Raw genomic sequence first — 21,965 nt, 5'->3', positions numbered from 1 at the left:
GTAAGTGGAGAGCTATCAAAATTCTTCCTCAAGGCCAGAGTAGGACATGAATAGTAGTGGTCAACTTATCAGTGGCTCTCTTCTACTTTGGCCTTCCCCAATTAAGTTCCCTTTTCCTGATCCCCTCTCCCTTCTTTCCCAGTTCAGAAGAAACAGGAAAAAATAGAACTCATCAAATCAAAAGTAAATGAAAAGAAGTGGTCTATTCAGTCAACAAGCTGTGTCCAGCAAGAAGAAATAATAATGATAGCATTTGTTAAGCGCTTACTATGTGCGAAGCACTGTTCTAAGCATTGAATACTTGTTACAGTTTCCTGTTCTCCCTCTCACTTAGACTGTGAGCCCCACATGGGACCTAACTTGTATCTACGCCCAGGACTTAGTATAGTGCTTGCCACATAGTAAGCGCGTAAGACATACTACAATTATTATTAGAATTATGATTATTACTGGGCAGCTGACTCGGAAGAAGCAAGCTCTTTGCTGAACCAACCCTGGAAACAACCTGAGACTGGAAAATGGTCTCATGTGTTTCGGAAACTGGAGGAAGCAGTCATTTCTGTTTCTAACCCTTTAGACTACACTTCAATCCATCACTAATTCCTGTCGGTTCCACCTATACAAGTTCATGAAAATCTGCCCTTTTCTCTCCATCCAAACTGCTTCCACGTTAATCCAGTCCTCCTATCCTGTCTTGATTCCTGTATTAGCCCCCTTGCTGACCTCCCAACTTCCTGTCTCTCCCCACTCCAGTCCATACTTCCCTCTGCTTCCCGGGTCATTTTCCTACAAAGACGTTTAGGCCATGCGTTCTCACTGCTCAAGAAACTCCAGTGGTTGCCCATCCACCTCTGCATCAGACAAAAACTCCTCACCATTGGCTTTAAAGCACTCAGTCACCTGCCTCTTTCTACCTCACCTTGCTACTCTCCTACTCTCCCGCACACTTTGCTCCTCTAACGCTAACCTTCCCACTGTACCTCGTTCTCATCTATCTGACCACTTACCTCTCACCCATGTCCTGCCTCTGGCTTGGAATGCCTTCCCTCCTCAAATCCGAAAGATAATTACTCTCCCCCTCTTCAAAGCTTTATTGAACACGCAGCTCCTCCAAGAGGCCTTCCCAGACTAAGTCCTCCTTTCCTCTTGTCCCACGCCCTTCTTCATTACCCGACTTGCTCCCTTTATTCATCCCCCTATCCCAGACCCACAGGACTTATGTACATATCTGTAATTTATTTATTTTTATTAATATCTGTCTCCCCCTTGAGACTGTAAACTCGTGTGGGCAAGGGAATGTGTTTATTATCATATTGAACTCTCCCAAGTGCTCAGTACAGTGCTCTGCATAAGTAAGTGCTCAGTAAATACAATCAAATGAATGAATTAATGGTGTCCTAGTGAAAAGTGCAAGGGCTTGGGAGTCAGAGAACCTGAGATCTAATCCTGACCCTGCTGCTTACCTGCTGAGTGGATTTGGGCAAGTCACTTAACTTCTCTGGGCCTCATCTTCCTCATCTGTAAGATGGGGATTCAGTACCCATTCTTTCCCCTGCCTTAAACTGTGAGCCAGAGACAATCAGACTTTTTTATCTTGTGTCTAAACTGTAAGCTTGTTGTGGTCAGGGAATATGTCTACAAACTGTGCTGTTTTCTCCCAAGCACTTAGTACAGTGCCCTGCACAAGGTAATCACTCAATAAATACCATTGTTGGATTGATTGAGTTTTTAAAATGATATTTGTTACGCGCTTACTATGTGCCAGGCATTGTACCAAGTGCTGGGGTAGATATTATCTAGTCAGGTTGGTGATTGTATCTATCCCAGTGTTCAGTACATTGGTTAGCACATAATCAATCAATCAATGGTATTTATTGAGTGGTTACTATGTGCAGAACAATGTACTAAGTGCCCGGGAAAGTACAACAGAATTAGTGGACATAGTCCCTGCCCACAATAAATGCTTTAACAAAGCACTTCGTGAGAAGTGGTGTGGCCAAATGGATAGAGCACGGGCCCAGGACCCAGAAGGACCTGGGTTCTAATTCCGGCCCCACCCCTTGCCTGCTGTGTGACCTTGAGCAACTCATTTAACTTCTCTGTACCTCAAACATAAAATGGGGACTAAGACTGTGAGCCCCACGTGGGACATGGGCTGGGTCCTCCAACCTGATTATCTCGCTTACACCTTATCCTCAGAACAGTGCTTGACACATAGTAGATGCTTAACAGATACTATAAAATAATACCACAGTTAATATGTCATTAGATTGGGATAGTAGGGGATTTGGAATTCCCCTGAATTGCCAGTCAGGGAAAAATTTGGGTGTAGTGCGCTCTCCCAACGTCTTTCAGAAGCAAGCCCAGGTGCACTGGTCTGCCCTGATGTCTATTCCTGCCACCAGCCTCTGTCAAATTTTCAATTTGCATAGCCTATATCAGCCCCGGGACCCCCAACCACCAGGCATCTCCCAATCCTGAGCCTGTTTGGAACAGAAAATGTTCCATACTTTTTTTTTTAAGAAATTCATGTATTTTTCCACAAGGGAAAAGAAAGGGGAAAAAACAGGAAACCCATGTTTTTCTTTTTTTTTCCCCCCCTCCAATCTTCCTTTTTTCCAGGCCCCACATCACTGATCCAGGCCCTCTGCTGCACCTCCTGCTCTCCTGCTGCTGCTAATCCAGCCGTTCCGTCGCTCTCAGCACATCTGTCACCAAGGCTGAGGCAAGAATTGAAGGTGAAATTTAAATTTAGGCATTTGGTACTCTCAAGATAGGGGTGTGGGAGTGGCTGCAGAGGGAATGGTATTTTGGGGAGGGAAGGGTCAAGGTGGGGCCACAATTTGAGGGCAGGTACATTTTTGATGGTTTCTAAATCTGCATCAAAAGATGCCCTCAGCCCATAAACAAGTGATCTGAAATCCACCAGTCTTCCACTGATGAAATTTCACAGAGATAATGTGGACCAGACCTCCTTGTTTAGCTGAGCTAGTGAATGACCCAGGCACTCTAAAAAAAAATAGATTTAAGACTGACCCTCTAGCCTGGCCAGCCTGCCGAGCACTAATCTCTCCAGACTGTAAGCTCCCTGTAGACCGTAAGCTCCTTGTGGGCAGTGAACAGGACTGCCAACTCTGTTATATTGTACTCTCCCAAGCACTGAATATAGCAAGTGCTCCAAAAATCTGATTGATGGATAACCCAGCTTCTCTCACTCAATGTAAATGCTGCGGCTTCTCTGTGGGCTGCAGCAAAGTCAGTCTCACTTTAGGCCACACACAGCATTCTGCGACTTGTGGTATGACTGGCCCCAAATGCTAGAACATTTAACTTCTTAACCTCTGCTTCCCCCCTTCTTTCACTGAAAGGAGCACAAGTTAGCTTAATTAAGACTGTGAGCCCCCCGTGGGACAACCTGATCACCTTGTAACCTCCCCAGCGCTTAGAACAGTGCTTTGCATGTAGTAAGTGCTTAATAAATGCCATCATTATTATTAGCTTAGCTGAAATGAAAGCAATCTAATTTAAAAGAAACGCTCAGTCATTCGAATGATGGTATTTATTGAGCACTTAGTGTGCACAGAGCACTGTACTAAGCGTTTGGGAGAACACAACACAGAGTTGGTGGGCATACTCTTTGCCCACAAGGAGCTTAGAGTCCACAGGACACCCATGAAATGTTTCCAAAATTCCAGTTGTGCTGGCCTACCTATATATTGGATCCCTGAATGAAAGCTCTTTGAAGCCCAAACATCTCATGACCGGTGGTTTAGACGGAACCAGTCAGAAACGACCTCCACTGACCATGTCGATCCCAGCCTCCCACTGAAGAGCGGGAGAAACAACTTGGCCTCATGGCCAGAGTCCTGTGAGTCAGAGGACCTGGGTTTTATTCCCGGCTCCACCGCGTGTATGCTGTGTGACCTTAGGCAAATCACTTCATTTCTCTGGGCCTCAGTTACCTACTCTGTAAAATGGGGATTAAGACTTTGAGCCCCATGTGGATACATATATACCTGTATATATGTATATATGTTTGTACATATTTATTACTCTATTTATTTTACTTGTACATATCTATTCTATTTATTTTATTTTGTTAGTATGTTTGGTTTTGTTCTCTGTCTCCCCCTTTTAGACTGTGAGCCCACTGTTGGGTAGGGACTGTCTCTATATGTTGCCAATTTGTACTTCCCAAGCGCTTAGTACAGTGCTCTGCACATAGTAAGCGCTCAATAAATACGATTGATGATGATGATGATGATCAGGGACTGTGTCCAACCTCCTTAACTTGTAACTACCCTAGTGCTTAGGGCAGTGCTTGGCACATAGTAAGCCCTTAACAAGTATCATAATTATTATTAGAGTGTCCAGAGGGGCCTGCGAAGGAGTGAAGCAGCGTGGCTCAGTGGAAAGAGCCCGGGCTTTGGAGTCAGAGGTCATGGGTTCAAATCCCGACTCCACCACTTGTCAGCTGTGTGTCTTGGGGCAAGTCTCTTAACTTCTCAGTGCCTCAGTTACCTCATCTGTAAAATGGGGATTAAGATTGTGAGCCCCACATGGGACAACCTGATCACCTTGTATCCTCCCCAGCGCTTAGAACAGTGCTTTGCACATAGTAAGCACTTAACAAACGCCATCATCATCATTATTATTATTAGGGGAGAGTGTTGTGCCCCTGCCTAGCTGGGTCAGGGTGAGTTGGCATGATGGATTGCCCTGCTATTTCCTCAACCATAATCTCCTGGGTTAGCAAAGTAGGGCCACACTTATCCTCATCAGCCCCATGTAGATTCGCCCACTGTTGGGTAGGTACTGTCTCTATATGTTGAAAACTTGTACTTCCCAAGCACTTAGTACAGTGCTCTGCACACAGCGCTCAATAAATACGATTGAATGAATGAATGAATTCCACTGAAAAGGGATTTTGCCCATGGGAGGTGAAAGAAGTGGTTTGGGTTTAGCCTTTGGGCGAGTACAGTATAGTCGGTAGAGATGAGAAGCAGTGGTCTAGTGGAAAGGACAGGAGCTGAGAGTCAGAGGATCTCGGTTCTAATCCCAGTTCTGCCAATTGCTTGCTGTGTGACGTTGGGCAAGTCACGTAATTTCTCTGTGCTTGTTTCCTCAATTGTAAAATGGGGAATAAATCCTACGCCTTTCTACTTAGACTGTGAACACCATATGGGACAGGGACTGTGTCCAACCTGAAACTTGCATTTACTCCAGCACTTAGATCAGTGCTTGACACATAGAACGCGCGTAACAAATACCATAAAACAAAACAAACATGGTCCTGGCCCACAAGGAGCTTATAGTCTAACAAGGGAGAAAGGCATTAAAATACACTTCAGGTAATGGAAGCAACTGAGTATAAGGATATAAATATACAGGCTGCAGGGGGGTTGCGGGACGTGTATATACCTAAGTGTTTACAAGATGGGACTAAGTGCATTGAAGAGAAAATAGGGTTGGAGTTAGAGAGTTTAGTCCAGGAAGGCTTCCTGGAGGCGATATGATTTCAGTAGAGCTTTGAAGATGAGGAGAGTGCTGGTCTGCTGGGTATGTAAGCAGATATGAAGGCAGGAAGAAGGGCAGGAAAAGTGAGACCTCTAGACTGTAAGTGTATTGTGGGCAGGGAATGTGTCTGTAATATGGGTTCAGGTCCCGCCTCCGCCACTTGTCAGCTGGGTGACTTTGGGCAAGTCACTTCACTTCTCCGCGCCTCAGTTCCCTCATCTGTAAAATGGGGATGAAGACTGGGAGCCCCCCGTGGGACAACCTGATTACCTTGTAAGCACCCCAGCGCTTAGAACAGTGCTTCGCACATAGTAGGCACTTAATAAATGCCATTATTATTATTATTATTCTTATTATTATTATTATTATTTGGGCAAGTCACTTCACTTCTCTGGGCCTCAGTTCCCTCATCTGTCAAATGGGGATGAAGACTGTGAGCGCCCCCATGGGGCAACCTGATCACCTTGTAACCACCTCAGCGCTTAGAGCAGTGCTTTGCACATAGTAGGCGCTTAATAAATGCCATCATTATTATTATTATTATTATAACAATATGGTACTCTCCCAAGTGCTTAGCACAGTGCTCTTTACACTGTAAACACTCAATAAATATGATTGATTGACTGACTGATGGGCTAGAACAAGGTACTGTAAATAGGTTAGTATTAGAGTCTTTTAGACTGTGAGCCCACTGTTGGGTAGGGACGGTCTCTATATGTTGCCAACTTGTACTTCCCAAGTGCTTAGTACAGTGCTCTGCACACAGTAAGTGCTCAATAAATATGATTGATTGATTGATATTAGAGGAGCGAAATATGCGAGCTGGGTTGAGGGTTTCCAGTGGACAGGGAGTCCTTCAGGAGATGGGTGGAGGAACGTGGGTAAAAGCAGCATGATGATGGTGATGTTATTTATTAAGCGCTCACAGTCTTAATCCTCATTTTACAGATGAGGTAACTGAGGCCCAGAGAAGTTAAGTGACTTGCCCAAAGTCACACAGCTGACAATTGGCAGAGTCGGGATTTGAACCCAGACTTCCGACTCCAAAGCCCGGGCTCTTTCCACTGAGCCACGCTGCTTCTCATGGTGGCATCTGGTGGCAACTGGTGGGTTGCTCCTTGGGTAGCTTCTTTGCTCAATTCTTAGTCTGGATTTCACTGTGTCCTAGTAGAGAAAGCATGGGCCTCGGAGTCAGAAGGACCCGGGTTCTAATCCCGGCTCTGCCAATTGCTTGCTTTGCGACCTTGGGAAAGTCACTTAACTTCTCTGGGCCTCAGCTGCCTCAACTGTAAAACGGCGATACCTGTTCTCCCTCCTACTTAGACTGTGAGCCCCATGTGGAACTGTAATTGTGTCCGAGCTAATCAACTCGTATCTACCCCAGCACTTAGAAAAGTGTTTGGTACATAGTAAGTGCTTAACAAATGCTATTAAAAAAAAATAAAACAAAACTGACCATGGAGGGTTAGATTCTGTTTCCTGACAGAAACACGATTGTTGTTTCCCCCACTAGACTGTAAACTCCTTGAGGGGAGGGATGGTGCATACCACTTATTGTACTGTGTTCTTCCAAACACTTAGTACAGCTCTCTGCACCCAATAAGCGCTCAATAAATACCACTGATTGATTGATTTGATTGATTGGAAAATGGTTTAGGCTGTAACTGTAGCATCGAGTTTCTAACCACTAGAGAAAATAGGAACTTCCTACGCCATAAGTGTGTAGGAAGAAGAGGGCGTTCACTCTGTCCCTATATGTTGCCAACTTGTACTTCCCAAGCGCTTAGTACAGTGCTCTGCACACAGTAAGCGCTCAATAAATACGATTGATGATGATGATGGAAGGAAATGGGTACCATTTGAGAGTTTGAATGCAGAAAAAAAGTCATGTCCATGGCAGGAGAAGCATTGTGGCCTAGTAGACAGAACATGGGCCTCAGAGTCACAGCAGCCTGGGTTCTAATCCTGGCTCCAGGGATTAGCCATTTGCTGTATGACCTTGGGCAAGTCCCTTCACTTCTCTGTGCCTCAGTGACCTCATCTATAAAATGGGGATTCATTCATTCATTCAATCATATTTATTGAGCACTTACTATGCGCAGAGCACTGTACTAAGCGCTTGGGAAGTACAAGTTGGCAACATATGGATACTGAGACTGTGAGCCCCATGTGGGACATAGACTGTGTCCAACCTGGTTAGTTTGTATCTACCCCAGCTCTTAGTACAGAGCCTGGAACATAGTAAGCACTTAAATGCCATTAAAAGAATAAAATTTGAAAATACAGGCAGAAACTCCTGGGGAGCCCTGTTCATTGGAACAGTGCCCACTTCCTGAACACAACCACTCCCGCTGTCTTCTCTCCACCAGCTACATTCTCCTTAGGGGATCCCCATCCCTCCCATCCTTCTTCTTCCTCCTCCACTTTCTGCTTTATTGCTTTTTTCCCAGCCCACACCCCACAGGCTTCCTTGCTCCAGTTTTAATGCTATTAATGATGATATTTAATATTGCTGTTGCTATTGTGATTGCACCCAGCTCCAAACCTAGAGGGGTGCAGAGGTGGATTGAGGAGTAGCCTCGCCTCACCGGGACAGTTTGGGGAGGGGGCCCGTTGGCATACTGACCTGAGGCAGAGCTGGGGCAAAGCCTCCTACAGGCTTTCCAGCTTGAGGGGAAGGATGAAACGCAAAGGAGACTGTCTCCGGCTGGAAGTCTCTCCGGTCCTTCCTCTTCCTCTCCTTGGTGACCGATGCGGGAAGTTACCATGGGGCCTTAGTAACCAAGGGGAACCGGTTCTGCCTACGGGGCCCATCCAGGCTTATTCAAGTGGAATGGCCCATCCTGCCCTTCTCTTGCTTCAAACCCATCGACAAATGCCCCAGACACGGTGCTTCTTTCCCATCTGTGAGCGTCTCTTCCCGAAACCCCTCCCTCCCAGACTCTTTCCAGCCCTTGGTGCCTGTCTGGGAAGGGCCCGGACTCTCACCTAGGCTGGGGCGTGCAGAAGGGCATGAATCATTGCTACCCAAGCTCCAGGGAGGATGTAGCCTGCCAATTTGGGCCCCTCAGCTGCTGCCTTGTGTTTGCTTTCCTCGGGCCCATTCATTCATTTATTCATTCAGTCGTATTTATTGAGCGCTTACTGTGTGCAGAGCACTGTACTAAGCGCTTGGGAAGTACAAGTTGGCAACATATAGAGACGGTCCCTATCCAACAGTGGGCTCACAGTCTAGAAGGGGGAGACAGAGAACAAAACAAAACATATTAACAAAATAAAATAGAGTAATAAATACGTACAAACATATATACATATATAGAGAGAAGCAGCGTGGCTCATTGAAAAGAGCACGGGCTTTGGGAGTCAGAGGTCATGGGTTTGAATCCCGACTCTGCCACATGTCTGCTGTGTGACCTTGGGCAAGTCACTTAACTTCTCTGAGCCTCAGTTACCTCATCTGTAAAATGGGGATTAAGACTGTGAGCCGCACGTGGGACAACTTGATCACCTTGTGTCCCCTCCAGTGCTTAGAACAGTGCTCTGCACATAGTAAGCGCTTAACAAATGTCATTATTATTATTATTATTATTATTATTATTATTATTATAGGTATACAGGCCCAGACATTAATCCTCATCAGGAAACATGTCTTCCTGCCTCTTTCCCCCGCCGACTGGTTTCCAGGCCCCCTGACTTGACGGATGCAGTGTCCAGGGAGTCTCACCTGGCTCCTTCTACTCTAGTTTGGGGAAGGAGTGGTGTTTACTTTGCTTAAGTGCTAAAGGGCCTCCAAGCCAGTTGTTATGTACAGACCGTTTGCATTGTCCTGAATCCTGGACTGGGTAATCTATGTAAATCCGTGTCGGGTTTCCACCAGGAAGCAAAGTGAAACCCAGGAGGGGTTGAGTTAATAGGATGATCCTGACCATATCTAGGGGACAAAAAAGAGGTTTTGGCCAGGGAACACTGAGTTCTAGAGCTGAAATGCATCTTGCAACCAAACAAAAGTAGAGTCAAACAGTGTCGCCCCATGAGAAGAACAGAAGCCTCAAAGTTAGGAGATCCAGGATTTAATCATTCATTCATTCAGTCATTTATTGAGCACTTACTGTGTGCAGAGCCACTGTACTAAGCGCTTGGGAAGTACAAGTCGGCAACATATAGAGATGGTCCCTACCCAACAATGGCTCACAGTCTAGAAGGGGGAGACAGACAACAAAACATGTAGACAGGTGTCAAAGCCATCAGAATAAATAGAATTATAGCTATATGCACATCATTAATAAACTAGAGTAGTAACTATGTACAAGTGAAATAGAGTAATAAATCTGTACAAATATATACAAATGTTGTGGGGAGGGGAAGGAGGTAGGGCAGGGGGGTGATGGGGAGAAGGAGAGGAAAAAGGGGGCTCATCCTGGGAATGCCTCCTGGAGGAGGTGAGCTCTCAGTAGGGCTTTGAAGGGAGGAAGAGAGCTAGCCTGACTCTTGTCGTTGTGTGACCTTGAGCAAGTCACTTTACCTCAACCTCAGTCTCCTCCACTGTAACATCTGCTCCCTCTATCCCTTACTAGCCATAATAATAATAACAACGGCATTTATTAAGCGCTTACTATGTGCAATGCACTGTTCTAAGCTCTGGGGAGGTCACAGGGTGATCAGGTTGTCCCATGGGGGGCCTCACAGTCTTCATCCCCATTTTACAGATGAGGTAACTGAGACACAGAGAAGTGAAGTGATTTGCCCAAAGTCACACAGCTGACAAGTGGCAGAGCTGGGATTTAACAATAATAATGATGACATTTATTAAATGCTTACTATGTGCAAAGCCCTGTTCTAAGCACTGGGGAGGTTACAGGGTGATCAGGTTGTCCCACGGGGGGCTCACAGTCTTCATCCTCATTTTGCAGATGAGGTAACTGAGGCCCAGAGAAGTGACGTGACTTGCCCAAAATCACACAGCTGACAAGTGGCGGAGCTGGGATTTGAACCCATGACCTCTGATTCCAAAGCCCGGGCTCTTAATTGTGGTTTTTGTTAAGTGCCTGAGAAGCAGTGAGGCCTAGCAGAAAGAGCACAGGCCTGGGAATCTGAAAATCTGGGTTCTAAGCCTTGGGGCCGCCAAGCAAGTCAGTTGGGCAAGTTGACCTTGGGCAAGTCAGTTAATTTCTCGGTACCTTAGTTATCTCATCTGCCTAATGGGGGTTTAATGCTTGCCCTTCTTCTTATTCAGACTGTGAGCCCCACATGGGACATGAATATCTTGTATCTACCCCAGTCCCCCCTAACAAATACCCCTAACAAATACCACAATGATTGTTAATATATGCACTGCACTAAGCACTGAAGTAGGTACGATCCATTCATTCGATTATATTTATTGAGCGCTTACTGTGTGCAGAACACTGTACCAAGCGCTTGATACAATGAGGTCAGGCACAGTTCCTGTATCCCACACGGGGCTCAGAGTTTAATGGGAAAGGAAAAGAGGTATCTTGTCCCTATTTTACAGATGAGGAAGCTGAGGCCCTGAGAAATTAAGCAATTTGTCCAAGGTCATACAGCTAGCAAGAAATAGAGCTCAAGAAATGGAGCTGGAATAGAATGAACAGAACCCAGGCCCCCTTCCCTTTCATTCAATCATTCATTCATTCATTCAGTCGTATTTATTGAGCGCTTACTGTGTGCAGAGCACTGTACTAAGCGCTTGGGAAGTCCAAGTTGGCAATATGTAGAGACGGTCCCTACCCAACAGTGGGCTCACGGTCTAGAAGGGGAAGACAGACAACAAAACAGAACATATTAACCAAATAAAATAAATAGAATAAATATGTACAAGTAAAATAAAGAAATAAATAGAGGAATAAATATGTACAAACATATATACAGGTGCTGTGGGGAGGGGAAGGAGCTAAGCGCTTGGGAAGTCCAAGTTGGCAACTTGTAGAGACGGTCCCTACCCAACAGCGGGCTCACAGTCTAGAAGGGGGAGACAGAGAACAAAACAAAACATATTAACCAAATAAAATAAATACAATAAATATGTACAAGTAAAATAAAGAAATAAATAGAGTATTAAATCTGTACAAACATATATACAGGTGCTGTGTGGAGGGGAAGGAGGTAAGGCGGGGGGATGGGGAGGGGGACTTGCTGTATCTCCTGGGCCATGCTGGCTTTTTCTAAGCCTCATGTAGGAAAGGGATTGTGTGTGTCTGATTTGATTCTATTGTACGTATCCTAGCACTTAGCACAGTGCCTGGCACATAGTAAGCACTTAACAAATGCCACTGTCATTTAATAACTTCCTGCTCCTGCCCTTTCCAGCAAACCCAGTCCCTGCCCTGGTCCCACCCCTTTTCCTTGTTCTTTGCCCTTTCTTGGGTCTGAGAATCTCATCAGTCTTTGGTTCCATACTGGCCACTAGCCCCCACCCTATGTTAAGTTCCCTTGCTCCAGACATCCCCCTCATTCCTCCCCTTCCTCCTACTCCAACCTCGGCAGAGAAGCAGTGTGGCCTAGTGGATAGTGCGCAGGCTTGGGAGTTAGAAGGTTGTGGGTTCTAATCTTGGCTCTGCCACTTGTCTGCTATGTGACCTTGAGCAAGTCACATCACTTGTCTATGCCTCAGTTATTTCATCTATAAAATGGGGATTGAGACTGTGAGCCCAGTGTGGGACAGGGACTGTGTCCGGCTGGATTTGCTTGTATCCACCCCAGCGCTTAGTACAGTGCCTGGCACAAAGTAAACGCTAAACAAATGCATATTACTATTATTATCATTATTATTGGCAATAGCCCCACCCCTTGACATTGTCCCCACAGCAGGACTCCTGAACCTGTGATCCTGGCTATGGTTCTTATCTGGTCCCGGGAGAGCCACCAGCTCCTCTCCGATTGCCTCCCCTTCAGGCAAGGGTGGAGGATGGTATGAAGAGTGGCTGGTATTCTGCTTCGGGGAGTGGGTGTTGCAGCAGAGGATGCTAGGAGATTGAAAATGAGGCAAAGTTTCCCTTATTCTTTCAGGACTGCACTGGGGCAAGGCTGTTTGCACCTTGGCAGGAATAATCCTGCCTGGGAGAGGTGCCAGGGTTCTGCCCTCAATTGCTGGAGCTAAATCCCACCAGCCCTGGCTCAAATTAAGCCCCATAGCCCCCCACCCCACCCCAGCCCCAGCTCCAACCTCCCATTTCCTGCAAATAATAATAATGATAATAACGATGGTATTTGTTAAACACTTACCTTGTGCAAAGCACTGTTCTAAGCGCTGGGGGGATGCAAGGTGATCAGGTTGTCCCACGTGGGGCTCACAGTCTTAATCCCCATTTTACAGATAAGGGAACTGAGGCCCAGAGAAGTGAAGTGACTTGCCCAAAGTCACACAGCTGACACGTGACGGAGCCGGGATTTGAACCCATGACCTCTGACTCCTGCAAATATTTCTATTTCCTGCAAATAATAATAATGATGGTATTTGTTAAACACTTACATTGTGCAAAGCACTGTTTTAAACACTGGGGGGATGCAAGGTGATCAGGTTGTCCCACATGGGTCTCACATTCTTAATCCCCGTTTTACAGATAAGGGAACTGAGGCCCAGAGAAGTTAAGTGACTTGCCCAAAGTCACACAGCTGACAAGTGGCGGAGCTGGGATTTGAACCCATGACCTCTGACTCCAAAGTCCGTGCTCTTTCCACTGAGCCATGCTCCTTCTCAGGACAGGCATATCTGTCTTCTTTCTGCCCTACACTTTAGATACCAAGCTCCCCGAGGGCAAGGCATATGTATGCTCCCAAACACTCAATACAGTACTTTGTATTAGATAAATCTGTGCTCAATAAATAGAACTGCCTTTATCCCTTTGTCCCTGTCCTGCTCCAGCCCTGCCTATTAAACGGTAAGTTCCATGAGGTGAAAGAATGTGTGTTTTGCTTTTGTCTTACTCTCCCAAGTGCTAGGTGTAGTGCTTTGCTTTCAGTAAGCTCTCATTCATTCATTCATTCAATCGTATTTATTGAGCGCTTACTGTGTGCAGAGCACTGTACTAAGCGCTTGGGAAGTACAAGTTGGCAACATATAGAGACGGTCCCTACCCAACAGTGGGTTCGCATTCTAGAAGGGGGAGACAGACAACAAAACATATTAACAAAATAAAATAAATAGAATACCCTCAATAAATACAACTGATAGATGACTTGCCCCATCCTACAATGGCCTAGTGGCGAGAGCATGGGCTTGGGAATCAGAGGACTTGGGTTCTAATCCTGGCTCTGCCACTTGTCTGCTGTATGACTTTGGGCAAGTCACTTAATAATAATAATAATAATAATGGCATTTATTAAGCACTTACTCTGTGTAAAGCGCTGTTCTAAGCGCTGGGGAGGTTACAAAGCGATCAGGTTGCCCCACAGGGGGTTCACAATCTTAATCCCCATTTTACAGATGAGGGAACTGAGGCACAGAGGAGTGAAGTGACTTGCCCAAAGTCACACAGCTGACAATGGGCAGAGCTGGGATTCGAACCCATGACCTCTGACTCCAAAGCCTGGGCTCTTTCCACTGAGCCACGCTGCTTCTCTAAGCCTTTATTTCTATGCCTCAGTTACTTCAACTGTAGAATGGGTATTAAGACTGTGAGCCTCGTGTGGGACAGGGACCGTGTCCAACCTGAATATCCCATAACTACCCCAGCGCTTAGAATCAATCAATCAATCAATTAATCAATCATATTTATTGAGCACTTACTGTGTGCAGAGCACTGGACTAAGCACTTGGGAAGTCCAAGTTGGCAACATATAGAGACGGTCCCTACCCAACAGCGGGCTCACAGTCTAGAAGGGCGAGATAGAGAACAAAACAAAACATATTAACAAAATAAAATAAATAGAATAGATATGTACAAGTAGAATAAATAGAGTAATAAATACGTACAAACATATATACAGGGTATTTATACATATGCACGCACATAAACATACATATGTTTACATAAACATATGTTTGCATAAGCAGACATAAGCATGTATGTATGTTTATACATACATGTGTATGTTTATACATATAAACAGTGATTATATAGTAAGTGGCATATAGTAAGTGCTTAACAAATACCATCATTATTATTATTACAAAAATGATGAGATTTAGTAAGGCACTTAGTATATGTCAAAAACTGTTCTAAGTACACATCAGAGAAGCAACGTGGCTCAGTGGAAAAGAGTCAGAGGTCATGGGTTCCAATCCCGGCTCTGCCAATTGTCAGCTGTGTGACTTTGGGCAAGTCACTTCACTTCTCTGGGCCTCAGTTCCCTCATCTGTAAAATGGGGATGAAGACTGTGAGCCCCCCATGGGACAACCTGATCACCTTGTAACCTTCCCAGCGCTTAGAACAGTGCTTTGCACGTAGTAAGCGCTTAATAAATGCCATCATCAAGAGCAGTGTGGTCTAATGAAAAGAGCATGGGCCTAGGATTCCGAAGGACCAGGGTTCTAATTCTGACTCCCTATCTTGTCTGCTGTGTGACCCTGGGCAAGTCCATTTCTCTGTGCCTGAGTTACCTCATCTTAATCTGTGAGTAAGACTGCAAGCCCCATGTGGGAGTGGACTGTGTCCAACCTGCTTATCTTGTATCTTACCCCAGCACTTAGAACAGTGCCTGCCATACAGTAAGTGCTTAAAAAATATCATTTGTTATCATAGAGAAGCAGTGTGGCTCAGTGGAAAGAGCCCGGGCTTTGGAGTCAGAGGTTGTGGGTTCGAATCCCTGCTCCGTCACATGTCTGCTGTGTGACCTTGGGCAAATCAGTTAACTTCTCGGAGCCTCAATTACCTCATCTGTAAAGTGGGGATGATGAGTGTGAGCCCCGCGCAGGACAACCTGATCACCTTGTATCCCCCCAGCGCTTAGAACAGTGCTTTGCACATAGTAAGCACTTAACAAATGCCCCAAAAAAAGAAAAAAAATTAAATCTGCCTCCCTCCAATTTAGAATGTGAGCCCCATGTGAACCAGGGACCTTGTCCAATACAATAAACTTGTATTGAGAAGCAGCGTGGCTCAGTGGAAAGAGCCCGGGCTTTGGAGTCAGAGGTCCTGGGTTCAAATCCCAGCTGTGTAACTTTGGGCAGGTCACTTAAAATTTCTGATCCTCAGTTCCCTCATCTGTAAAATGGGGATTAAGATTGTGAGCCCCATGTGATCACCTTGTATCCCCCCAGTGCTTAGAACAGTGCTTTGCACATAGTAAGTACTTAACAAATACCATCATTATTATTATTATTTAGCCCAGGGCTTAGAACAACACTTGACATAGAGTAAGCGATAAATTAATTAATTCATTCATTCAGTTGTATTTATTGAGCGCTTACTGTGTGCAGAGCACTTGGGAAGTACAAGTTGGCAACATATAGAGACAGTCCCTACCCAACAGCGGGCTCACAGTCTAGAATGGGGAGACAGACAACAAAACAAAACATATAAACCAAATAAAATAAATAGAATAAATATGTACAAGTAAAATAAATAAATGAATAGAGTAATAAATATGTACAAACATATATACAGGTGATTAATAATTAATTAACAGTTAATTAATTAATTAATGGATTGATAAATACCATTAAAGAAAGAACACTGGGATAGTTGCAGAATGATCAGATCAACCAATCAATCAATCAATCATATTTATTGAACGCTTACTGTGTGCAGAGCACTGTACTAAGTGCTTGGGAAGTACAAATTGGCAACATATAGAGACAGTCCCTACCCAACAGTGGGCTCACAGTCTAGAAGGGGGAGACAGACAACAAAACAAAACATATTGACAAAATAAAATAAATAGAATAGGCATGTACAAGCAAAATAAATAAATAAATAAATAGAGATCAGGCAAAGCTCCTATGCCATATTGAGTTTACAGTATAAAAGGGAAGTAGAATTGGTGTTTTATCCCCACTTGCCCCATGAGGAAACAGGCAAAGTAGTTAAATAACTTGCCCAAGGTCACAAAGCGGGCAAGAATTAGATCCTGGACTAGAACCCAGGTCTCCTGGCTACCAGTCAGTGCTCTTTTCATTGAGTCGCACTGTCCTATCCTCCTTTGCCTCACCCCACCCTTGCCTGGACCCCCAAACGTCTGGACCAGGGACCCTGCTGCTGCTCAAAGTTAAGGCCTACGGCTCCCAAGGTGGGAAGGGCAGCTAGGGCAGTACCCTAATAATAATAATAATGGCATTTATTAAGCGCTTCCTATGTGCAAAGCACTGTTCTAAGTGCTGGGGAGGTTACAAGGTGATCAGGTTGTCCCACGTGGGGCTCAGAGTCTTAATCCCCATTTTACAGATGAGGTAACTGAGGCCCAGAGAAGTGAAGTAACTTGCCCAAAGTCACATAGCTGACAATTGGCTGAGCAGGGATTTGAACCCATGACCTCTGACTCCAAAGCCCGTGCTCTTTTCCACTGAGCCACACTGCTTGTAACCTTGTAACCTCCCCAGCCACCTTGTAACTTCCCCAGTGCTTAGAACAGTGCTTTGCACATAGTAAGCGCTTAATAAATGCCACCATCATTATTATTATTATTATTCTTAAAATGGGGATGAAGACTGTGAACCCCCCCCCACACACACACCGTGGGACAACCTGATCACCTTGTAACCTCCCCAGTGCTTAGAACAGTGCTTTGCACATAGTAAGCACTTAATAAATGCCATCATTATTATTCATCATCATCAATCGTATTTATTGAGCGCTTACTGTGTGCAGAGCACTGTACTAAGCGCCCTATATTGTATCATCCACAGTACTTGGCACTTAACAAATGCCACAATTAGTAGTAATAGTGACACTTTAAGCCAGCCTCAGCTCCAAGTAAAGCAGAGCTCCACATTCATTTGTTGAACCAAGAGGTGTCTGAACCCTTGTCCTTTTCATTCATTCATTCATTCAATCGTATTTATTGAGCACTTACTGTGTGCAGAGCACTGTACTAAGTGCTTGGGAAGTACAAGTTGGCAACATATAGAGACGGTCCCTACCCAACAGTGGGCTCACAGTCTAGAAGGGGGAGACAGAGAACAAAACCAAACCCCCCTCCTCCCCCTCTCCATCCCCCCAGCCTTACCTCCTTCCCCTCCCCACAGCACCTGTATATATGTATATGTTTGTACATATTTATTACTCCGTTTATTTATTTATTTATTTTATTTGTACATATTCATTCTATTTATTTTATTTTGTTACTATGTTTTGTTTTGTTCTCTATCTCCCCCTTCTAGACTGTGAGCCCCCTGTTGGGTAGGGACCGTCTCTCTATGTTGCCAGCTTGTACTTCCCAAGCGCTTAGTACAGTGCTCTGCACACAGTAAGCGCTCAATAAATACAATTGAATGAATGACTGAATATTAACAAAATAAAATAAATAGAATAAATATGTACAAATAAAATAAATAAATAAATAGAGTAATATTTATTCCTTGCTTCAGTTCCTCAGTTTTAAGGAAGCAAAGTATCTTCCTAACCCCTTTGGCTGAGAAGTGCAGTTTGTGGCTTATCCCAATCTTCTCCCTCTGGCCCCCAGCACCTCCAAATAAAACAGTCCCTCTAGACCCTCCATTCCCTAAGAAAATATCAGCCTTTCCCCCTTGCATTCTTCTTCCCTGAAGCCTGGCCCTCCAGAAAGCCATTTGTTCCAGCTGAGTTTCCATTAATTTTCAAGCCGCTGTTGAGCATCTGAGAGATGCCCCCGCCCACCTTCCTCCGACCCACCCACCGAGCCTCATTACAGGTATTCCGAGCTAGTGACTCCCCAGGAATCGAAACGACCCAAGCAGCAGACCAATAGAGAGCTGGGGGCCGGGGGGCGGTTCCCGCAGCCCTGGGGATTCGGACGGAAGCGAAAAGTCCTTTAAGGAAAGGCGCAGGTGCTTTCGGCCGGGCCCGGATTTCGGCACTGGAAAGGTAAGGGAACCGTAGCTCCTGGGCAGAGCCGAGCTGTGGGAAAAAGATTGGGTTCTGCCGGGGACTTTTGATTGATGGGGTAAATGAGCCAGTGACCAAATATGTTTACTTTCCCATTTAAATAGGATAAAAACCTCGGGGAAGGGAAACGTCGGGAACTTCAGTCCAGCCCAGCCCAAACTCCACCAGACGGGACACAAAACCCTTCCACCCGTAGAGTCCGGAGGCTCCGGGCCAGAATCCCGACCCTCAACCCTCCAACCCACCCCACATCCCGGAAATGGAGACCAGAGAGATCAGGGATTTGCTAGGATTTGGGCCCAAGAAAATGCCGATTTGAGTTGACCGTCCCCTCCCGGCTAGTTCATTATCGGTTCAGAATCAATTTTGCGATTTTAAAATTAGGACTGGGACAGAAGGTTGTGGGTCTGTGTGATTAGGTGTGGCTGTTGGTTGTTTCAGTGCATTTCCTTCACCAGCAAGGAGGGTTTGATGTCAGAGGGGGAGGCTAACCTTATCTCCAAACCTAATCCGTTCCACAAGAAAGCAGATGGTCCAATGGAGGATATATTGTGACGGACTACGTTGGTAGCCTTGAGAAGCAGTGTGGCCTAATGGATAGATTCAAAAGTGTGGCCTGGGAGTTAGAAGGATCTGGGTTCTGATCCCGGCTCCTCCTCTTGTCTATGTGACGTTGGGCAAATCACTTCACTACTCTGTGCCTCAGTGACCTCATCTGTATAATAGGGATTAAGTATGTGAGCCCCATGTGGGACAGACCTGTGCCCAACCAGATTTTCTTATACCTACCCCAGCGCTTAGTATAGTGCCATAATCTTTTACCACCGACAGTGTTTATTGCGCAGCAACCAGGTCGGAATCTGAAGCAGAGTAGTTTCGAACATAGTCTTTGCCCTTGAGAGTCTGCGTGGGTCCTCCTCCCGATTCTACTGTTAGTAATATTGGGTTAGCAGTGCTTGAGGGTGGGACTCGTGGCTGTTCCTTTCTGTTTGGATAGAGAAGGAGAGAGTGTAAGTTGGAAGGGCGTCCCAAGCCAGCGAGTTCATCGTAGCAGAACAGGCGGGGATCTGGCTTGAGAACAAGCCTGAGAGTTTTGGCGATATTACAGGGCCCGGATCTAATGTTTGCTGGGGCAGAGGAGTAAGGGGTGTTGGGAGGTGGTGATAGTTTTGGTTTCAAAGACAGAAAGTTTCCCATGGGCCACTTCACTGCTTTTCCCCATAAGGGGCTTGTTCGGTTTTGCACTTTATAACCAAGATTAGATAACGCGTTGGATAAAAACTACAGCATATCAAAGGTGGAATTGCTTCATGTTCCTGTTTCAGGGACTGGCCTTAACTCTTTGTAAGCTACTGCTGGCTGAACCGTGTTCTGCTGTAGTAATAATAATAATAATAATAATAATAATAATAATAATGGCATTTATTAAGTGCTTACTATGTGCAAAGCACTGTTCTAAGCACTGGCGAGGTTACAAGGGGATCAGGTTGTCCCACAGGGGGCTCACAATCTTAATCCCCATTTTACGGATGAGGGAAATGAGGCACAGGGAAGTTAAGTGACTTGCCCAAAGTCACACAGATGACAATTGGTAGAGCTGGGATTTGAACCCATGACCTCTGACTCCAAAGTCCATGCTCTGTCCACCGAGCCACGCTGCTTCTCTAATAATGATGACATTTGTTAAGTGCTTACTATGTGCAAAGTACCGTTCTAAGCGCTGGGTGGGATACAAGGTGATCAGGTTGTCCCATGTGGGGCTCACAGTCTTCATCCCCATTTTACAGATGAGGTAACTGAGGCTCAGAGAAGTTAAGTGACTTCCCCAAGGTCACACAGCAGACACGTGGCGGAGCTGGGATTCGAACCCATGACCTCTGACTCCCAAGCCCGGGCTCTTTCCACTGAGCCACACAAACCACACAGAAACAAATGCTGCTGAAAGCCAAGTCCCAGCCAAGAGACTTAAATTGCGGATTTCAGAGACCCAGAGTGCCAGAGGCCTTAAATCCCGGAACTCAGAGTCCCAGGAGCTTCAAGTTCTAGGGCTCAGAGTCCCAGTGGTCTGAGGGATTTAATTCTGTGACCTCCCGTGAAGAGGGATGTTTAGTCTTCAAATCTCAGCCCCTGGGCCTGCTAACATTGGCTCCTACCCAGATTTGGGAAGATATTTTTTCTTGGGCTCCCTCCTCTGTCCCCAGAATAGTGAACTCTTTGTGGCCATTTGCCCTATAACAAATTACCTTCTCCTCCTCCTCCACCTCCTCTTTCTGCTCCTCCTTGCATCAGTGAACCCTATTTCTCAATTCCAATCCAGGGGTCAAAGGTTCACACAGACTTCACAGATCAGAGGTCAAGCATGAATTGCTGCCCGTTGCAGTCCAATTCTGCCGATATGACAGAATTTCACAGCTCTAATGACTGCTTTTTTTCCCATCTGCACCTCGGTCGGAACAGGCAGCTAGGAGTCTGCAGGCCGTTCATGGCTGGATGTAATGAGTAACTAGCTGGAGCCTTAAATTTCCCTGGTGCAAGGTGCATTTTATAGAAGGGGTCAAAAGTCAATCCACAAAGAAAGAAGTACGTACTGTACTCCCACTACGACCACCACCAGCACCGTGGCAGTTGGACTCTTGGGGGAATGGTGGAAATCATAATCCCACCCCCAGGTTACTCCGGCTTGGGGTTCATTGACTTAGTTGAGGTCACTGACTTCGGCTGGGAAAGATCTGTGGGCCGATTCTGTCAACCCTCAGCAAGAGGCAACTGAAAAACATATTTGGGACTGGCCTCAGGAAGCGCGGAGGCTGCAGTCTCAAAGGCCTGGGTTCTTAGACTTTTCTGGGAGATTCCCGGTACTCTGAAAATCAATGGCAAGGAGTCAATTTCCAAGAGAAACAGTCTTGTCTAGTGGTTAGAGTATGGACCTGGGTTCTAATCCCAGCTCCACCAGTTGTTAGCTGCATGACTTGGGCAAGTCACTTCAGTTCTGTGCCTCAGTTTCCTCATCTGTAAAATCCGCAAAACATACTTGGGATTGGCCTCAGGAAGCGCGGAGGCTGCAGTCTCAAGGGCCTGGGTTCTTAGACTTTTCTGGGAGATTCCTGGTACTCTGAAAGTCAAGGGCAAGGAGTCAATCTCCAAGAGAAACAGTCTTGTCTAGTGGGTAGAGTGTGGACCTGGGTTCTAATCCCAGCTCCACCAGTTGTTAGCTGTATGACTTGGGCAAGTCACTTCACTTCTGTGCCTCAGTTCCCTCATCTGTACAAGTGAGACCCATGTGGGATATGGACTGCATTCAGCCCAATTAACCTGTATCTACTCCAGTGCTTAGTGCAGTGCCTGGCACACGGTAAGTGCTTCACAAATACCATTAAAAAAAAAAGAAATGCCAAGCCATTCCCCAGCCAGGTAGCTAGCTATTCAGAGAACCAATAAGACAGACAGCCAGTCAGTCAGCTAGCTAG

At 45.7% G+C, this 21,965-nt stretch overlaps 1 protein-coding gene across 5 annotated transcripts in view; it reads left to right on the top strand.

Annotated features, from left to right (window-relative positions):
* Positions 1 to 21,965, top strand: part of RBM47 (RNA binding motif protein 47) — a 156,080-nt gene that overhangs the window by 99,186 nt on the left and 34,929 nt on the right. For 4 of the 5 annotated variants that reach the window (XM_038752392.1, XM_038752388.1, XM_038752390.1 and 1 more), the window contains exon 2: positions 2,623 to 2,738. The gene's annotated coding sequence lies outside the window, so the exon portion shown is untranslated. Of the gene's footprint in view, positions 1 to 2,622; positions 2,739 to 18,406; positions 18,478 to 21,965 lie in introns of those variants that run through there. The other variant, XM_038752391.1, reaches the window with a different exon arrangement.

This window comes from Tachyglossus aculeatus, chromosome 10 (assembly GCF_015852505.1).
Source record: "Tachyglossus aculeatus isolate mTacAcu1 chromosome 10, mTacAcu1.pri, whole genome shotgun sequence".
NCBI lineage: Eukaryota > Metazoa > Chordata > Mammalia > Monotremata > Tachyglossidae > Tachyglossus > Tachyglossus aculeatus.
This window is presented reverse-complemented; position numbering and strand designations above follow the sequence as displayed.